This window comes from Dendrobates tinctorius, unplaced genomic scaffold, assembly GCF_039654945.1.
Source record: "Dendrobates tinctorius isolate UK_male_01 unplaced genomic scaffold, ASM3965494v1 ptg000023l, whole genome shotgun sequence".
Taxonomy (NCBI): Eukaryota; Metazoa; Chordata; class Amphibia; order Anura; family Dendrobatidae; genus Dendrobates; species Dendrobates tinctorius.
Window position 1 is genome coordinate 8,914,979 of NW_027361691.1, and position 21,624 is coordinate 8,936,602.

General features: G+C 42.8%; 1 long non-coding RNA gene across 1 annotated transcript in view; it reads right to left on the minus strand.

The window, feature by feature from the left end:
• Window positions 1–21,624, minus strand: part of LOC141084504 (uncharacterized) — a 321,621-nt gene that overhangs the window by 132,866 nt on the left and 167,131 nt on the right. The window lies entirely within an intron of this gene.

The following is a 21,624-nucleotide window of genomic DNA, read 5'->3' on the forward strand; positions in this document are numbered from 1 at the left end:
GGTCCAGCCTTCTTGAGGGAAAGGGGGATAGATAGAGAAAGTGAATGGGCTACACACACACTTGCACATAAAATGACTTTGATTAGGGACCGTGATAGGCTGCTCTGAACAAATGTGTTTTTAGGGAGCGCCAAAAACTGTGCAAGTTGAGGATGGTCCTAATTTCTTGGGGTAGAGCATTCCAGAGGATTGGCACAGCGCGGGAGAAGTCTTGGAGTCAGGAGTGGGAGGTATGGATTAGTGCAGAGGTACTCTCTGTGAAAGTGGAAGAAGTATTTTGTTTGATGCGAATCTACCTACAATGTATTGGGGAGAAGCCATCAAGACAGCTTGCTATCTTCAAAACAGAGTGTCAGGTAAAACCACAAATAAAACTCCATATGAGCTATGGAACTGTGAGAAGCCTAACCTGAAGCACCCCAGGATATTTGGAAGCAAAACGTTTATGTATGTTCCCAAAGAAAAACATTCCAAATGGGAATCACACGCAAAGCAAGGAGTCCTGGTGGGCTATAACGAAACTTAAAAGGAATACAGAATCCTGCACCCAGAGACCAACACAGTAACAATCAACAGGGATGTAGTGATTGATGAAAACTCTGTATCGCTCAAATTCCATGAAGCTACACCAGTTAAGCTCTGGTGGATAAGCTCTGAAGCCACCATGGAAGACACAGAAGAACCAAGTCAACCTCCAGTCGGGAGATCAGAAAGGCCAAACAAAGGTATCCCAGCTAGACGCCTTTATTATATGGTCAGAACACTTCCTGAACCAGAGCCACAGTCATGGCAAGAGATGCAAAAACTGCCTGTTCACGAGAAGCAAAAGTGAATAAATGCCGCTAATGAAGAGATGGAGTCCCTTCAACTCCAGACATGGGAGCTTACTGTGCTACCACAAGGAAAAAGAGCTATTGGATGTAAGTGGGTCTTCAAAAACAAATATGACTCAGAAGGTTAAGTTCACCGGTTTAAGGCAAGATTGGTGGCAAAAGGGTACTCTCAAAAGTATGTTGAAGATTATGATGCTACATTTTCTCCAGTTGCCAAGCAAACCAGAGTCAGAACATTAATGTCCGTAGCTGCAGTTCAACAAATGACAGTGAGACATTTTGAGATCAAAACAGCCTTCCTACATGGTGACATTGAAGAAGAATTGTACATGAACCAACCCGAGGGATATATTAAAAAGGGTGAAGAACACCTTGTTTGTAAAATTCAAAAATCTCTCTATAGACTTAAGCAGTCGTCAAGAGCATAGAACTCAAAAATGAACAAAGTTTTGATGGATGAAGGATTTAAAAGATCTCAAGCTGATCCATGTTTGTATACGAAAAATGTAGCAAAGGAGTGGATGTATGTTCTCCTATATGTAGACGATGTAATCATGTCTCATCAAGATGAAAAAGAAATTGCAAGGCTAGGTGAAATTCTCAACCAGCACTTTGATTCATTGGTCCCTATAAGATAACTGCCGTCATTGGTCCAGCAGTGTTTCGTCTTGAGCTACTTCAGGCTCTTAAGGTCTACAACGTATTTCACAGGTCTTTGCTCAAGAGATATGTGGGACTCCCTGAGTCTTCACCCCTACCGCCTCCCCCAATTATGGTTGATGGAAACCTAGAGTTTAAATTTTCGAGGATTGTAGATTCTCGCTTCTGACTTTGTTCCCTACAATAATTGGTGCATTGATGGGGTTATGGTCCAGAGGAAAGGATGTGGGTTTCTGCATCAGAGGGGAATGCCCCCAGGCTGGTTTGTTTGTTCCACACCTCTTATCCTAAGAAACCTGGTCTTGAGTGTCCAGAGGCCACTCGTAGAAGGGTGGGTTCTGTCACGGATGTGTCAGAGGCTGCAGACCGTTGCATTGCATCTGCATAACAGAAAATTGCCAATTTTTCCAGGAATCCAAGAGGTTCAAATTTTTTTCGGTATCTTCCTGAACATTCCAGGAAATAGGCAAGTATGCTGTTATATGGTTAAACAATGGCCTTAGCCTAGGTGTAACAATTGGGCTTGCAGAGGTACCAGTTGCACCCAAAACTTGTGCCAAAAGGATGCCAAAGATAACCAAATCCTTCCTCTTTCCCCAAAAGACAGCGTAAACTATAGAAAATTATAATAATGTAAGAAATAACAAAAAGGAGACGTTTTCCAGTAGACATGGTGTTCCTTCACAGCAATAAAAATTATTTCATAATGTACGTCTGTGACAGACATCTTTAGCTGTTAGTTAATTTGTAATTCGTGTCCTTGCCATAATGTGATGTGACATTTTGTGCCTTCAAAGAAAGCACTATATTTAAGTCTGGTCGTAAAAGATCAAATGTGTAATTGAAATGCTCAAGAATAATTTATAAGAAAGAGTAGGAGAAAATGTGCAGTTTCTTACAATGCATTGATTTGTCTTGGTGTTTTAAAATTTTTATGGACCTTCAGTCTCTATTCTTATCAAGGGGTACATTAAAATGTTGGATTTCGAATAAGGTGGATGAAAGACGTCCAATAAAGTATATTTATTGTTTTTTCCTGGTCAAAAAAATGCAATGCAAAAATACTTTAAATCTAAGACCAAATCTCATGTTTGTCCAGCCGATTCCTTTTCCCAAAAAATTAAAAAGGATTACAGTGGTGTAATAACAAAAGATATGCTTGCCTCACCTACTACTCCCATTCTCAAGCTGTGGGGTCTCTATTGGTCTCTACTTCCCACTACTGATCGACCCACAGGAAGGAAATCACAGACCCGCTATAAAAAAAAATTGTATCAGTTGGACAACTTTTTATTTTAATCATTATATCACAAAAGTAAAAACTTTTTTGTCCATGGAGGAAACAGTTGTGTGTTTTATTGGCCTCATTTTAGGGCACAAATAATTTTCTATTAAGCCCTAAAAATCTTTGGGGGGTTTGAATGAGGGAAAAACAGGAATCTCGTCATTGTTTTAGAAATTCCCTGCTGCTCACCTGCTCACTATTTGGACAACCGCTTCTCATTTCTCATGTATGACCCTGTTAGAATAAAAACAAATATACTCACCCCCGATGCTGGCGCTGTTCCAGTGATGCCGACACTCACATTCCCGAAGATCACGTGGGGTTGTTACATCGCGCAAGCTCTGCATGCCATCATCAATGGGAAATTAAATATGCAAATTGCCTTTTGCCAAGTGAATTGGGAAAAATATTTAATACTGGTGAATCTGAATATTTTTACGAATCTGAGACTAATCCAATTTACCTCAAATTGATTTGCTCATCTCGAAAAAATATGAAACAACACAAAATGCAGGGAGTATATATGTATATTGCATCATCAGAGAGGAAGGGGACTTGAACTTCAGTGCATCCTATTAGAAGTAGCAATCCTAAAGGTGAATATTGACCCTATAACGAGCCTTGCCACATGACTCAGGATAAAAGTCAAACCAGAATCTCAATCTGCTGACATGTTTTGGGGTGTTTGCCCCTCCTCAGTGCAAAGCATGTGATCTGGTTTGACTGTATGAGAAGCCTCTGACTAAAGTCTTAGGACTAACGTCTCTCCTGTGGAGAGTAACATGCCCACCATGCCAGTGTAAGGAGGCCGATAGGCACTGTCCTCTCTGAAGAAGCAATTTGCATATTCAATTTTCTAGAGAAGCCCTGTAAGTCCTCATCTATGAAGATGCAATTTGCACATATAAGAGCAGTGCATTCTGTGTGGGATTCACACTATATAGAGATGATCAAATCAATTTGAGGTGAACTGAATTTGTCTTAAATTCATAAAACAAAATTGTCTTCCAGCTGGAAAGGGGTAGAAGAAAAAATAAAATTCTCACCTTTAGCTTGCCCTAACTTGTCACTCCCTCTTGTTTGGTCTTATTTTCTGGCATCCTGTCGCTCCCTCCAGTCTGACCTCTTGAGGCATGCTGTCTCTCCCTCCAGTCCCAGTTCTGTTCTTCATTTATCTGTCCGCTCCCTCCGGTCTGATCTTCTCTTTAATCATTCTGTCAAACCCTCTTGACCAGTTTTCTTTGCAAACATCCTGTCAGTCCCCTCAATCTGATCTTTTCTTTAGTCATCCTGTTGCTCCCTCAGATCCAGTCTTCGCTACAGGAAAACTGTCACTCCTTCCGATCCCGGTACAGTCTTTTCTACAAGAATACTGACACTCCTTCCGATCCTGTCTTTTATCCAGGCATCCAGTCACTCCTACTGACCCTGTCTTCTCTTAAAGTATCCTATCACTTTCTCTAGTCTGTCCTCCTCTTCAGTCAACATTTTACTCCCTCTGGTCCAGTCTTCCCTTCAGCCAATCTGCTGTTGTATTTGGTTTGGTCTCTTATTCAATCATTTTTGATACCTCTGACTCCGTCTAGGCCTCACTATATCAAGATTCAAGCCCTAGTCAGTGCCAAGAGAGAGGATCGAACCAGAGGGAAAAGGCGGGTGTTTTTGTTTTATCATGGGAGGGGGGACTACCCTTCCTTTGTTATGCTCCATAGTCTTGAGAGACCTTAGAGAAAAATATGGCACCTTCTCATCAAGTAAATTCAATGTGAATTTCCTTGGTGAAAATTTCAGTGAATGTGCCAATTCAAAATTTGGCAGCTTTTCTGGTTTCTAATCCTATTGTATCTTCTAGGCAAAGCTCCATTTTGTGATTGGAACACACAATTAATCTGCTCCCTGAAATCTCTCATTGAAAGTGCCTGCATCACTATACTTTATAGTGCCAAGCTCCTATAGGAGAGCTGCCAGCGACGCTCTCAGCCCAGCGACCCATATACCTCATGCTGATGACTCAGCACTGGATACTATTAATTTTTTAAGGACACAGATAAGATTGCTCATTATCAATGAAGCCAGAAGTAGAGCTATCATTTCATATTTATTATTGCCCTTGTATGAGCCATTAAGGGCTAATTAGAGGATAATATATATAATGATCCCGCTATTATGAAGAGCTCTTAATAATAGCGTGGCTCATCATGTCCTCCTATCATAAATTATTTTCAGAAAGAACATCCTTCACATCAGGTCAATCCACTTCTGGAATGACCTGTAACCACTTATCTTAGAGAGCATAATTATCAGGATAGCCATTTCTACAAAATCATCTTCTTTGTTACCTAGAAATTCTTACAAGTGTAATAAATAATAATAAAATGATGTGTAAGGGGATGGACTGGACCGTGGGTACATGCATGCCGGGTCCAGAACTGAAGAGGCTGCATCCTCTGTTCCCGGGAGACACCCTTGAGGAGTCGGACCTTCCCCTGCAGCCTGAGGGAAGCCCGGGGGGGACACCTTCCTGTTGACCGAGGGATGTGGGAGGAGACTGAGGAAAAGGGCGTGCAGCAGCAGGCAGATAAGAGGGCAAAATGCGCGAAACAGGGGAGTTTGGCGCCAGAGCAGAGCAGTGTGCAGCAGCGCGATGAGTGGCACGCCTGGCAACCCCTTCCTCCACCGGGTACCAGCATTGTGGCAGGGTCCGACGATCTAGAGCGGGACCGCTGCCAGGAGAGAAGCCGGGTGCAGAACAGTGCAGAGCCGCTGCAGGACAGAGCAGAGCCGGTTGTACTGCAGCCGGAGAGAGAGAGAAGTGCTTTGTCTGGGAGGTACCAGTGCCCCACAGACCAGTGACCCTCATTTCCTGCCGCCAGCAGCTGGGGACAGATAGCGAGAGGGACGAACAGCGTGTGCCGGTGACTTTCAGTAAGTGAGACGCAGGGCAATCCGTGTCCGTGAGTACTGCACACGTGCCCCATACTAGTGACCGAATACAGGACAGACCCTTGTACCCTGACCATGCCGTTAAACAACTGCTGAGCCACGTGGGGCCTGTATCACATCGTCACCCCTTTTTCCGTCAGCCACTTTGGGTTCGCTTGACTGACACTGTGAGGAGAGTGGTGCAGGAGCCTCGTCGAGCTTAGAGCATGCTGTGGCCCTTATTGTTGCTTGGCCACTGCAGAATATGGACTAGGGGCAGTGGAAGGTACCGGAGACTGACCACTGTCACCAGAAGACGTGGGGTATTGTTGTCCGCTTGATCCTATTAATGAGGACACTGCGTCGGCCGTTGCCGGCACCATTGAGTTCGCAGCAGGAGCTGCAGTGTTAGGACTTCCTTATACGTTTGCTAATATTTGAACTGTTGTATTGTACCGTACCTTTAATACTGTTTAACTCTTCTCCTCCCTGTGTGGAGTATTTCCCATGTAAATAAATCCTGTTAACCCTTGCTCTGTTGCCTGCGTACCGTCACTGCATCCCTCGTTCCTGCTTGTTACTCTTTACAGATGCATAATGATATAGGTAAATTCACCCTTTAACTTTACTCCAGCCTTGGGCCTGGGTGAGTATGCGCTCAGGCTTCCCCATTCCCTTTAACATAACATCCTAAGGCTGACAACTATCCGCTACAACCTAAATCCCATCTTGCTAGCCTACATTTAATTTACTCAACCTTGTCTTTGTGAGGTTAATCCTGTCTGGATGATATAACTCCATTGCTCTTCATTTCAGTGTCTCTTCTGTACATTTTTCCTGTCCAGTGGTGCTGAGTTACAGGGATGCAGTCCAACAAGTTGAGGCACCCTAAAAAGCCTAACATGTAGCTACATCATGTAGATCTTAACCATTTGCCTCTTTATTGGCTTAAAGAGATCTTATTACTACACATGTCAGTCCCTAGCGCTTTATCCCAGACACTGCAACACTACCTGTCCCTGAGAAAGTCAAGATCATTGTTATGCACCTGTCCCACATCTTGCTTTGTTTCCTTCTGCGCGATCCTCTAAACTCTTGTGCTACGCATCGGACACATATAAGGCTCATCAAGACACACACCTGTGTCTTGGTACTAAGACTTCAGTGTTCCTAAAGCCTCTTTCACACATCAGTTATTTGCATCAGTTAAAATCCGCCAAAAAGGCAGACAAGCGGATCCGTTCTCAACTGATGTGAACGGATGGCACAGGATCCGTTTTTAGACGGATCCTGAAAATGAGGAAATTTAAAGGAACCGCTGGCGAGAGAGAGAGAGAGATTTTTTTTTTTTGTCCGGCACCCAGACAGATTTTGGGGTTAATTCAGTGTCTGGAGGATCCGCCGGCCAAAAAAAGTTGCAAGCTCCGTTTGGAAATCTGTGAGGATGTTGACGGACAGCAACATTGTGGTGGATCCTCAAAAAAACGGATGCAACGGACGGCAATCAGTCAGGATCCGCCAATAATGAAAGTCAATGGGGAAAAAAACGGATCCGCAAAGAAAAATGGCGGATCCGTTTTTTTTCAAAATTGGCGGATCTTGACTGTTTGTCAAAAATGGAAGTATGAAAGAGGCCTAAGACTCCTAGTTTATCTTTGCACCTTTACCTGCTTACATACCTGTCTGTGGTCACCAGGACGTTTCCATCCTGCCTGTACTTTCCAGTATATCAGCTACCTGTCTAAAGTCTCCAGGATGTCTCCTGCCTGCGGTTTCTAGTGCCTGAGTTACCTGTCTCCTGGATGTCCCCTAGATGCTTCGCTTTTCAGTACCTCAGATTTCTGTCTACCTGTGACTTCCAGTAACTTTGCTAATGGTCTCCTGTCTTCCTGTGATTTCCAGTCCCTCAACTATCTGTGTCCTGTATGCCTCACCCATCTGTTGTATTATTTCTGTTAATGTTGATGACTATGGCTTACAGCCAATGGAAACCCAAAAGTCATTATCTCAGTAAATTAGAATACTTTATAACACCAGCTTGAAAAGTGATTTTAAAATCCAAAATGTTGGCCTACTGAAATGTATGTTCAGTAAATGCACTCAATACTTGGTCGGGGCACCTTCTGCATCAATTACTGCATCAGTGCAGTGTGGCATGGAGGCGATCAGCCTGTGGCACTGCTGAGGGGTTATGGAAGCCCAGGTTGCTTTGATAGCAGCCTTCAGCTCGTCTGCATTGTTGGGTCTGGTGTCTCTCATCTACCTCTTGACAATTTCTTCAGAAGTACACCAAATGTTGTTGTATTTAAATTTTGTACCGGAGGGATATCTAAAGGACTTGCCATTCTCCACAACTCAAGCTCTTTCTTCACCTTTTTTTTTCAAATTGGACTTTCGACTGAAATTCTTGAGTCCAGGAAGTTTAAATGAAGGTTTTACGACACAGTGAAACATGGCTTAATTAACTTTATGCAATAATAACTTGAATCTTCAGATACAGGATTTATGTTATTTTATGTAAAATTTCTAAAACACTTTAAGTAGCATAGCATCAGAAACAATTATGTTATTGAGAATATCGAATAATAGAATGTAATCACAGGGTCATTATATGCATTGTTTTTCTATTTATCTCCTTTTGGGTCATGCAACTACAGCCATAAATGTTGGGCTATGGGATTGACAATTTGCTTAGTTAGTAATAATCCTATTTTTCAGGGTCTTTAATAACTAATTGTGGCAACTTAATGATCTCATTAGTTCAGCGTACAGATGTCAGAAGTCTTTCTTTTTCTTGTACCATTTTTTCTTGCATTTTTCTTTTTACGCTGTGTTTGTGATGCTGTATTATATGTCTCGGGGGGGGGCACTGTGATTGCAGATATCCAGGTTAAAGGTTGGTCTTTTGGAGTGAGCGGACAATTATAGGTTGTTTTGGTGCATGTGCGTGGCTAGTGGCAGTACTCAGTGTCAGGCAGAATCTACTGTGAGAGTCAAAGTCGAAAATTGGCATGATTGAGCCGGGAAGGGTGCAAGCTGATAAAATGGTTGGTCCTGTGTGAGAACACGAGTACCACCTGAGAAAGTAAACTGTTGGACCAGTAGCGACTCAAATGAATGATAATGGGTAGATGAACATCCCTTGCTCCACTAGTGAAGACCACAGCAAGTGCCATCACAATGATGTCATATATCCTCTTTCTTTTCCCTTTAAAAACTGTTACCACTCTTTTGCCTAAGACCGTAAAACCAAAGAAATGAGCCGCAGTATAAGTTGATATACATGCTATTTGTAAGAGCTTATTCACACTGTGGCCATTTCACAGACACCACCCAAAGAAAAGCAAAAACAGCATATACCCTGTAGGAAGTAAATTAGTAAATAGTAATAGTACATGTAAATAACATAGGGCACTTAGTTAACACTATTCTGAGCAAAAAAAATCATAAAAGTCTTCCCACCGTGACAAGGTGTACCCATCAGGACGGTCCTATTCTGTTACAAGTATTAAAACCCTCACATTGTGTCAGCTAACCTCAATGTATGTAAGGGTAGAGCGTGACAGGAGCATGACTGTTCAGCCACCTGTCCGAGTCCTTATGTACAGTCTCACCCACCTACTTCTACAGTCTTCATATTGCATGGTAGAATACAGAATTTACATCCAATTCATTGCTATGTCCAACTCTGTTGGAAAACAAAGGCATCTGTCAAGACATCTATAACTTCTTAGAACATGATGAGCCTCCTTAAATCATTGGAAAGTCCAACGTGAAAAGGACGCCAAAGCGTTAGGACTTGGCTTTACCAAATCAAATCCTACAGCAATATCACAAGTAAAAATAGTAATGCCATTACTTTTGACATCAAGTTCATAGGACAGTCCTGTAAAAAGCAAAAATTGGGAACTTTATGCAGGAGAAAGATCAAGTTGGCCAATAACTTTGCCTCATAGATCCCCAACAATCAGTTGCTCTTAGACTTGATCAAAAAGATATACAGGATCCTGGTCCAGGGGCACCCGTGAACCTACCGTACACATCTGTGGCATCACCAGCACCTTTTCAGGTCATGATCAGAAAAAGTGATGAGGTTGCCACAGATCTTAGAATGGTTCCAACGCAGCTGACCCAGGGTCCTGAAAATCTTTTTAGATAACTCTAGCTGTGATATTAGAGAAAATCCAGATACAAATGATCAAGTCCCCTCTCGTAGAAATTAAACATAACAGACACTTTTCCAGTGGGCCAGCTGTGAAAACTATGAATGTGCTGTAGGAAAGCAGGTGGTAAAGACCTGGGTGGGAGGTATGTGTCACTGACAGGGCTAGCCATGTTGATGCAAGTCCCGGAGATGAAAAGTTCCAGTAAGAATAGGTTGCTGACAAGTTTTTAATGGGACCGTATGCTGGGTCCCGGTTTTTCAAGTGACCAGAAGAGCTTGTGTGGGAATGGTTGCTCCCATAGCTTCAGTCCAGACTTTGCAGGTCCTGTTTAAAGCAGCTGAACTGTCTCATAAATGGTCTGTCTGTGGGAAGAGGAAACGACCTGTGAGAGTTCAGAATCAGAGAGAGTGGACTCGGTTCTGAATGGGTGAGCTTGCTCTGGTGGATGAAAACTGCGGTACAGGAACCATTTTTCTTTTGTTCACCTTTTTGCCAAGAAAAAGCTGTTTTTTTATGTTTGGAATCCTCCCTGAATCTATGAAAGCAATAAACTTTACATGTTTGGACCAGATCGCATTGCCTGTGTGTTTACTATCGATTGCCAAAGAGCATGAATCCCTACAGTGCCAAGACCTCCAGAGTGAGAGATGCTCTTGTTTGCCATTCTCTACTTTGGACAACGGATGTGGGTCCTAAATTGTGAGTCCTAAATAATCACTTCTATTATCCCACATATAAACCCTCCTTTTGAATAGGAAACTATTAAACACATACATACAATTAACTGAAATACAGGTGCTACTCACAAAAATGGAATATCATCAAAAAGTGAATTTATTTCAGTTTTTCAATACAAAAAGTGAATCTCCTATATTATACGGAGTCATTACACACAGAGTGATCTATTTCACGTGTTTATTTCTGTTAATGTTGATGATTATGGCTTACAGCTAGAGTTGAGCGATACCGTCCGATACTTCAAAATATCGGATCGGAATGGATCGGCCGATCTTTAAAAAAAGTATCGGTATCGCCGATGCCGATACCGGAAGTCCCATTCAAGTCTATGAGACTTCCGGTATCGGAATTGGAAAAACCCTTTCCTGCCCTTGTACAGCCTCTCGGGGGTCTGCACGGGCCTTCCGGGGGTCTCTGCCGGCCTGCCGGGGGGCTGTGCCGGCCTGCCGGTGGGCTGTGCGGACTGCCCGGGGTCTGTACCGGCCTGCCGGGGGGCTGTGCCGGCCTGCCGAGGGGCTGCGCTGATGTCCGGGGGTCCGTGCAGGCATCGGACGGATGCCTGCTACCATGACAGTGATTGACACATTAGCCAATGATGGGACAGTAGTAGTCCCATCATCCGGCTAATGTGTTAAATGTAAAAAAAATAAAAAAAAATAATACTACATACATACTACATACATACTACATGCATGCTACATACATACTGCATGCTACATGCATAGTACATATATACTACATGCATGCTACATACATACTACATACATACTACATATATACTACATGCATGCTACATACATGCTACATACTACATATATACTACATGCATGCTACATACATGCTACATACATACTACATGCATGCTACATACATACTACATGCTACATATATACTACATACATACTACATACATACTACATGCTACATACATACCACATATATACTACATACATACTACATATATACTACATGCATGCTACATACATACTACATACATACTACATGCTACATACATACTACATATATACTACATGCATGCTACATACATACTACATACATACTACATGCTACATACATACTACATATATACTACATGCATGCTACATACATACTACATGCTACATACATACTACATATATACTACATGCATGCTACATGCTACATACATACTACATATATACTACATGCATGCTACATACATACTACATGCTACATATATACTACATACATACTACATATATACTACATGCATGCTACATACATACTACATGCTACATACATACTACATACATGCTACATACATAATTCATGCTACATACATACTACATACATATTACATGCATGCTACATACATACTACATGCTACATACATGCTACATACATGCTACATACATGCTACATACATACTACATGCATGCTACATACAATACATTCATACAATACATACATAGACATACAGTACATATAACATAGAGTAACATACTTACCAATACTTGTCACATTGTTCCCCGAATCCATTGTCTTTTACGGAATAAATATTAACATAACAAACCACAAAAATACTCACCCATGATCCGAAGCAGTCCACGAGTGTGTCCCACGACGATCTTGGGTAGAGAACTGCAGCATCAGCTGATGCTGCCGCTCTCTACGGGCTGCAGGAATCCAATGACGGAAGGTAGGTATCCTTCCGCACTGTATTCCTCCGCCACTTAGAGAGCGGCAGCATCAGCTGATGCTGCAGTTCTCTACCCAAGATCGTCGTGGGACACACTCGTGGACTGCTTCGGATCATGGGTGAGTATTTTTGTGGTTTGTTATGTTAATATTTATTCCGTAAAAGACAATGGCTTCGGGGAACAATGTGACAAGTATTGGTAAGTATGTTACTCTATGTTATATGTACTGTATGTCTATGTATGTATTGTATGAATGTATTGTATGTAGCATGCATGTAGCATGTATATAGCATGTATGTAGCATGTATGTAGCATGTATGTAGCATGCATGTAGTATGTATGTAGTATGTATGTAGCATGTAGTATGTATGTAGCATGTATGTAGTATGTATGTAGCATGTAGTATGTATGTAGCATGCATGTAGTATATATGTAGTATGCATGTAGTATGTATGTAGTATATATGTAGCATGTAGTATGTATGTAGCATGCATGTAGTATATATGTAGTATGTATGTAGCATGCATGTAGCATATATGTAGTATGTATGTAGCATGTAGTATGTAGTATGTATGTAGCATGCATGTAGTATATATGTAGTATGTATGTAGTATATATGTAGCATGTAGTATGTATGTAGCATGCATGTAGTATGTATGTAGTATATATGTGGTATGTATGTAGAATGTAGTATGTAGCATGCATGTAGTATATATGTGGTATGTATGTAGCATGTAGTATGTATGTAGCATGCATGTAGTATGTATGTAGTATGTATGTAGCATGTAGTATGTATGTAGCATGCATGTAGTATGTATGTAGCATGTATGTAGTATATATGTAGTATATATGTGGTATGTATGTAGAATGTAGTATGTAGCATGCATGTAGTATATATGTGGTATGTATGTAGCATGTAGTATGTATGTAGCATGCATGTAGTATGTATGTAGTATGTATGTAGCATGTAGTATGTATGTAGCATGCATGTAGTATGTATGTAGCATGTATGTAGCATGTAGTATGTATGTAGCATGCATGTAGTATGTATGTAGTATGTATGTAGCATCCATGTAGTATGTATGTAGCATGTAGTATGTATGTAGCATGCATGTAGTATGTATGTAGTATGTATGTAGCATGTATGCAGCATGTAGTATGTATGTAGCATGCATGTAGTATGTATGTAGTATGTATGTAGCATGCATGTAGTATGTATGTAGCATGTAGTATGTATGTAGCATGCATGTAGTATATATGTGGTATGTATGTAGCATGTAGTATGTATGTAGTATTTTTTTTTTTTTTTTAAACATTTAACACATTAGCCGGATGATGGGACTACTACTGTCCCATCATTGGCTAATGTGTCAATCACTGTCATGGTAGCAGGCATCGCCAGATGGGACTTGTAGTCCCATCGGACGATGCTTGCACAGACCCCCGGACATCAGCACAGCCCCCCGGCAGGCCGGCACAGCCCCCCGGCAGGCCGGTACAGACCCCCACAGGGTGCACAGACCACCGGCAGGCCGGCACAGCCCCCCGGCAGGCCGGTACAGACCCCGGGCAGTCCACACAGCCCCCCAGCAGGCCGGCACAGCCCCCCAGCAGGCCGCCAGAGACCCCCGGAAGGCCCGAAATGACGGCGCATCATGATGCGCACACACCGCGCATCATGATGACGTCATTTCGGCTGTCAATCAACTTTGAACTTCCGATTCCGATGCCGATGCCCGATATTGAAAAAATATCGGATGTCGGTATCGGAATTCCGATACAGCAAGTATCGGCCGATACCCGATACTTGCGGTATCGGAATGCTCAACACTACTTACAGCCAATGAAACCCAAAAGTCATTATCTCAGTAAATTAGAATAATAAGGTCCCTTAGTCTGTTTCAGTAGGCTCCACAATCATGGGGAAGACTACTGACTTGACAGATGTCCAGAAGGCAGTCACTGACACACTCCACAAGTAAATTTTGCATTTCATATGGAAATCAAGGTCCCAGGGTCTGGAGAAAGAGTGGAGAGACACATTATCCAAGCTGCTTGAGGTTTAGTGTGAAGTTTCCACAATCAGTGATGGTTTGGGGAGCCATGTCATCTGCTGGTGTAGGTCCACTGTGTTTTATCAAGACCAAAGTCAGTGCAGCCGTCTACCAGGAAATTTTAGAGCACTTCATGCTTCCCTCTGCCGACAAGCTTTTTGAAGATGGAAATGTCATTCTCCAGCAGGACTTGGACTCTGACCACACTGCCAAAAGTACCAATACCTGGAGTACACACAACAGTATCACTGTGCTTGATTAGCAGCAAACTCGCCTGACCATAACCCCATAGAGAATCTATGGATTATTGTCAAGAGGAAGATGAGACACCAGACCCAACAATGCAGACGAGCTGAAGGCTGCTATCAAAGCAACCTGGGCTTCCATAACCCCTCAGCAGTGCCACAGGCTGATCGCCTCCATGCCACGCCGCATTGATGCAGTAATTGATGCAAAAGGTGCCTCGACCAAGTATTGAGTGCATTTACCGAACATACATTTCAGTAGGCCAACATTTCGGATTTTAAAATCACTTTTCAAGCTGGTGTTATAAAGTATTCTAATTTACTGAGATAATGACTTTTGGGTTTTCATTGGCTGTAAGCCATAATCATCAACATTAACAGAGATAAACACGTGGAATAGATCACTCTGTGTGTAATGACTCTATAGAATATAGGAGAGTTACTTTTTGTATTGAAGAACTGAAATAAATTCACTTTTTGATGATATTCTAATTTTGTGATAAGCACCTGTAAGCAATGTAAGAAAAAGTTCTTGAATAATCTGAGCTTTGCAAAAATAGACCTGACTTCATCCCTTATTTGATTGTTGCTGTCTTCTGATTTGTTTCACCATATCATTTTGATGTCACCCCATTGTCAGTAGATTGCAAACAATAACAGCTTCATGTAATGACATCGCACCATACAATAGACAAAAGAGTGCCAGACACTAACATTATCTGTTCTGTTGGTTAAATGTCTATATTTTGGGTAGAACATTAGGAATTCAAAGGTGAATAAAAGATAAAGACATAGAATTATTATGTCATTCATTTCTTAATGTGCTAATGTAGGGGAATGTATTTTAGCTGTTATATACTTGTAGAAAGCAGTATTATAGAAGTCCTATTCTTGTACATGGTAGCACTATGTGCAGAATTATTTGGCAATTAGTATTTTTAATGATTCATTTTAATATTCAATAACTACAGCGCAGTTGTTCAATCCAAAAGGTTAATAAACCTGAAGCCTGAATATTTAAGAAAGTAAAAGTGATGTTTTGACTTTCTTTGGAGAATATCGATGCATGCAGAATTATTAGGCAACTGTTACTGTGCAGAATAATTACGTAACTAAATGAAAAACATAAATTTTTCATCTCACCTGTTAAAACGTGAATAATAACGAAACAACTTAAAATGTGCAAAAATTAATTTCTGACATTTAAAAAAAAAAAAAAATTAGTGTTCAATATAGTAATATGGCCGTCCTTCTTGTCAATAAGAATCACATGTTCCATCCATGGAGTTTTTCAGTCTCTAGGCCTCCTTCTTACGTCCATATAAAACTGGCATTGGAAAAAACAGTATCGGTGTCATCAGTATTTTGGATCTGTGTGTCATCATTATTTAGAATCAGTGTGTCTTCCGTGTTTTTCTGGTATGGATAAATGAAGAATGAAATTACAAAGCTTCTCCTATACTTTGCATTGTTAAACACGTGCAGAACACGTGGATGCCATCTGTGTGCTTAGGAGTTTTTCACAGACCTGTAAACTTGTATTGGCGCCTGTCATCCGTGCTGCCAGAAAAAAACGGACGTGTCTCCATGTAAAAGAGAATATCATGGGAAATCAAAACTTTATAACTTTGTTAAATGAAATAAATTATCAAGGTGGTGCTTTTGTAAAAAAGTATATAATGGGACTGAGGGTCCTTATGGAAAGGAAGAAACGCACGATTTTTTCCATACCCGTGATTTTTTTCAACATTTTGTTCCATAGACCTCTTTACATGGAAAAAATCCCAGTTACTACCCATTTCCCACTCCAATCCATTCCACGCTTTGCATCCAAAAATAGTTCCACTAAGGCTAGTTTCACATTAGCGCTTTTGAGCGCAGCGACGGCCTGCGCACGGCCGCCGCTAAGCCCCGCCCCCTGCTGCGCCTCCGCCGGTGGCTCCGCCTACCGGCACATGACGCTGCATGCGTCCTGCGTCCCCTATCTTTATCACTGGGGGCGCAGGCTGTGCGCTATGCGTTTGGCGGCACATGCGTCCTTTTGACGGTGCGCCGACCTGCGCCAAACGCAACCTGCTGCAGTTTGGTTGCGCTCGGCGCACCGTCAAAAAGGCGCATGCGCCGCCAAATGCATACTGCGCACGGCCTGCGCCCCCAGTGATAAAGATAGGGGACGCAGGACGCATGCAGCGTCATGCGCCGGTAGGCGGAGCTACCGGCGGAGGCGCGGCAGGGGCGGGGCTTAGCGGCGGCCTTGCGCAGGCCGTCACTGCGCTCTAAAGCGCTAATGTGAAACTAGCCTAAGTAAGAGAAAAATCATTACCTACATGACGGCACCGCCAATTATTCATCCTTGTAATCTTGTGGAGGTGAGGGAGCCTGGGAGAGATCCCTTGAGGATTTCCAACATTACTATTGGAATTGGAGAGGGGTGACACCCTGAAGACAGAGCTGTTATTAACAAGGAGGCCCTTACCACCCAGGGTTTCCTCAAACGGGGTTCCTGCGAATCCATATTAGATGATCCGGTCACTAAGGAAGCTATCTTCCCTTCCCCCTCTTTTATAGAGCTACCAGGTGCCCTATCAGAGAAAGAAATACGGAGGCTAACCATCTCCTCCACCAACACCAATGGGGTGAACAGTACAATGGGGCGTACCTGAGGTTCACGTACTCAAACACAGAAACTGTAACCCCCTCTCTAAAAAGCCCAATAAAAGTGACACATTTCTTCACAACAATAGGGTGTCAAAACACTAAAAAAGAAAAATATCAGGAGTAGGAAAAAAAAAGGCGGACAACATACACACTAAAAGGTCCCAGTATTAGGAGGTCTAACAAATTGTGGGAAATCTCCTGATGTTCATATCCTTAAAGGGCTAGGGACTTTTAAGTTATCTAGGCACAAACTATCATGGTTGGAAATGGAAGTACTGGGGAAAGGTTTATTTGTTTGAAATGTTTATAGATCTAAGTGAACTTATCAAAAAAATCAAGGTTAATAGACATTTCGAAATAATGAAATGGAAAGGAAAAGACAATAGAGTGAAAGAGGTCAGATTTATTGAGGAAAATTGTGAGTCATCCATGGATTAAAAAATGGAGCCATTCACACCATGTTAAGAACGATGTTTATTTTCTATCATCTAGATCAGGGGTGTGGAACCTTTTTTCTGCCAAGGGACATTTGGATATTTATACCATCCTTCGGGGGCCATACAAACTCCGCCCACAAAGTACATCCTGACTCTGGCACGGGTTTCATGACTTAATCTTCCATTGCATGCCCTTCAGTCTTCAGTAGTGAACACTGGGTGTGCGCGAACAAAGCAAGGAGAAATTAATGAGATTGTGGCAGTCAAAATACAGCTCCCTGCCCAAGAATGCGGTCCTTGACAATCTGCTCAGAGACAAGATAAAAGGTCATCGAGGGCCATAATTGGCCCTGGGGCCTGAGGCTCCCCACCCCTGATCTAGATAGTAAAGGTCTACACCAGGGGTGGGGAACCTCAAGCCCCAGGGCCATTTACGGCCCTCAATGACCTTTTATCAGGCCCCTGGGCAGATTCTCAGGGACTGCATTCTTGGGCAGGGAGCTGTATTTTGACTGCCACAAGCTCATTAATTTCTTCTTGCTCTGTAGGCACACACACACAGTGTTCACTACTGAACATTGAAGGGCATGCAATGAAAGATTAAGTCATGAAACCAGTGCCAGAGTCAGGATGTACTTTGTGGGCGGAGTTTGTATGGCCCCCGAAGGATGGTATAAATATCCAAATGGCCCTTGGCAGATAAAACATTCCCCACCCCTGGTCTACACAGTACTCTCTATGACGTTTTACAAGATCTTAGGGACTTCGAAAAACATTGTGTGTTGCCACCAAGTGGGTGGGTAATTTAAATCATGGACAAAAGATTGCCCTAAAAAACTCAAGAAGAATGAGTATGTTATTGTGAAAAAATCAGGCAAGGTAGGAGGGGATAGTTCCTATGGATGTGGAGTATTACCGAATGAAGGCGAATAGGATCCTTGGAGACAGTCTTACATATACCGTAGGAACTTAGAATGTGGCCCTTTACCATTTTTCATGCTGCAATTTAAGCAGTTTGTGGAAGAACTTATGAAAAAGATATATTAAATAAAGAGCAGAGAGATTTTATAAAGAATTTCAACCCCTTTAGTCCTTATTTTTACTTCCTCCCGAAGTTACATAGGAATGTGTCCCAAGTCCCAACCATCAGGTCGCACCATTATAGCTAGGTGTAATTGCCTGATTAGTAGGTTCATGGAGTATCTAGATCAGAGGTCTCAAACACGCGGCCCACGGGCCGCATGCAGCCCCTTAGGCAGTCATCTGCGGCCCGCGGTGCACCACATGTCTCACTCCCTGAGGCAGGTAGAAGGGGGAAGGCAGTGGCCCGCATTCCGAAGCGCGCAATGGCTGTGTGTTCTGTGTGCACAGGACCTGGGATCAGGTCACAGGAGGGGAGGATTCAGGAGTCACATGATCAGGGCCCTCAGTGTATGCAGGATGACTCTGCTCTGCTGGTTATCATGGTCCTGGAAGCTGGTAAAGTTTATGTGTGGGGTCAGGAGGTGTTTACAGGGTGGATGTAGCAGAGCCATGTGTGTATGGGGTATGCAGAGCGGAGCCGTGTGTGTACGAGGTGTGCAGAGCAACGTGTGTGGAGCAGAGCAGCGCGTGTACGAGGTGTGCGGAGTGGAGATGTGCGTGTACGAGGTGTAAGGAGTGGAGATGTGCGTGTACAATGTGTACGGAGTGGAGATGTGTGTGTACAAGGTGTGCGGAGTGGAGATGTGCGTGTACGAGGTGTGTGGAGTGGAGATGTGCATGTACGAGGTGTGTGGAGTGGAGATGTGCATGTACGAGGTGTGCGGAGTGGAGATGTGCGTGTACAAGGTGAACGGAGTGGAGATGTGCGTGTACGAGGGGTGCGGAGTGGAGATGTGCGTGTACGAGGTGTGTGGAGTGGAGATGTGCGTGTTCGAGGTGTAAGGAGTGGAGATGTGCGTGTACGAGGTGTAAGGAGTGGAGATGTGTGTGTACGAGGTGTAAGGAGTGGAGATGTGCGTGTACGAGGTGTACGGAGTGGAGATATTCGTGTACGAGGGGTGCGGAGGGGAGATGTGCGTGTACAAGGTGTGTGGAGTGGAGATGTGCATGTACGAGGTGTGCGGAGTGGAGATGTGCGTGTACAAGGAGAACGGAGTGGAGATGTGCGTGTACGAGGGGTGCGGAGTGGAGATGTGCGTGTATGAGGTGTGTGGAGTGGAGATGTGCGTGTACGAGGTGTGCGGAGTGGAGATGTGCGTGTACGAGGTGTGCGGAGTGGAGATGTGCGTGTACGAGGTGTGCGGAGTGGAGATGTGCGTGTACGAGGGGTGCGGAGTGGAGATGTGCGTGTACGAGGTGTGTGGAGTGGAGATGTGCATGTACGAGGTGTGCGGAGTGGAGATGTGCGTGTACGAGGTGTGCGGAGTGGAGATGTGCGTGTACGAGGGGTGCAGAGTGGAGATGTGCGTGTACGAGGGGTGCGGAGTGGAGATGTGCGTGTACGAGGTGTGCTGAGCAGAGATGTGTGTGTATTTTGGCATGGGGTGGGCCCCATTTGAAAGTTCTCACCAGGGCACATAACTTTGTAGTTGCCCCACTGCTCACGCTAGAAGAGAGGAGGAGTGCGCCGCTCCATAGTGGCTGTGGCCCTGCGTGATGACATCCGTCTGGCGCTGTGTAATGACATCACGCCAGCGGGCAGAGAGCGAAGGTGTGATTTTCCCCCCATTGCTGGATTTTGCAGGTGACTGTGGCTGTGCGTGTACAGTGAGATGATAGCGCCGGCTCACATGCAGAGCCGACACTATCATCTGCTAAGGTAAGCTGTACATCACAGCTGACAACCGAACGGCCACGATCGGTATTAGCACCGATCGCGTCCGTTTAACCCCTTAGATACTGCTATCAATTGTGACTGTATTAAGTTTGAAAGGAATGCGGCCCGCCAGCTTAAATTTTTTTTTTATGTGTGGTCCATTTTCTCTGCCGAGTTTGAGACCCCTGATCTAGATAGACAATTACAATGGTATGTTTTGAATCTACCAGCTTATTTGAGGGATTCAGGACATCTGTTATACCTATTAGAAGATTTATAATGGGGTGAAGATATGATCAGGAATTCTGATAGCTATGGACGCTAATGTCGTTTATACTAGCATATCACAAGATAAAGGGCTTCAAGTAATTAGTTATAGGTTATTGCACAGATGCAGAAACAATTTCTAGTGGATTCTGTTGAGTTCATTTTAAAATATAATTATTTCCTTTTTGATTGAGTTTTTTATTTTCAAAATAACGGTACTGCGATGGGCACGAAATGCGCACCAATTTAAATAAATCTGTATATGGGGGTTTTCAAGGAAACATTCAGACCCCAGAATTAAGTGTTTTCTGATTATATATTTTTTTTTTTACAATTGATTCTTAGATGATATGATTTTTATCTGGAAAGGTCCCAATGAAAAACTTGAGGAATTTTTAAATCATGTAAACAGTAATGAATGGGGCCTCACCTTTAGTGAAAAGTGTAACCCGAAAGAAACAGTTTTTTTGGATTTAGATATTTTCATTGAGAAGAATAAAGTTCACAGAAAAAAACATTTTAAGGCAGGAGATGCAAATATATATTTTTTCATTTTGACAATAATCATTTTAAGAAATGGAAAACCAATATGTCATTTAGTCAGATGTTGCAGAAGAGGAGGAACTGCATCAATGATAAGGATATAGATCTACAAATGGATAAAGTAGGGATGAGGCTCAAGGAAAAAAAGAGTATCAGATACCTATTACAGAAGGTGCTAAAAAGAGAGCCGAAGGAACGGAAAGGAATAGTTGTATTAACAAAATCAAATACAATGGCAGAGACCATGACAAAAAGAAATATGGTTTACCACCAGATACAAGTTATGCAAATACAGGCTATTATATAGAAGAATTGGGTCATTTTAACGGTAGGATCC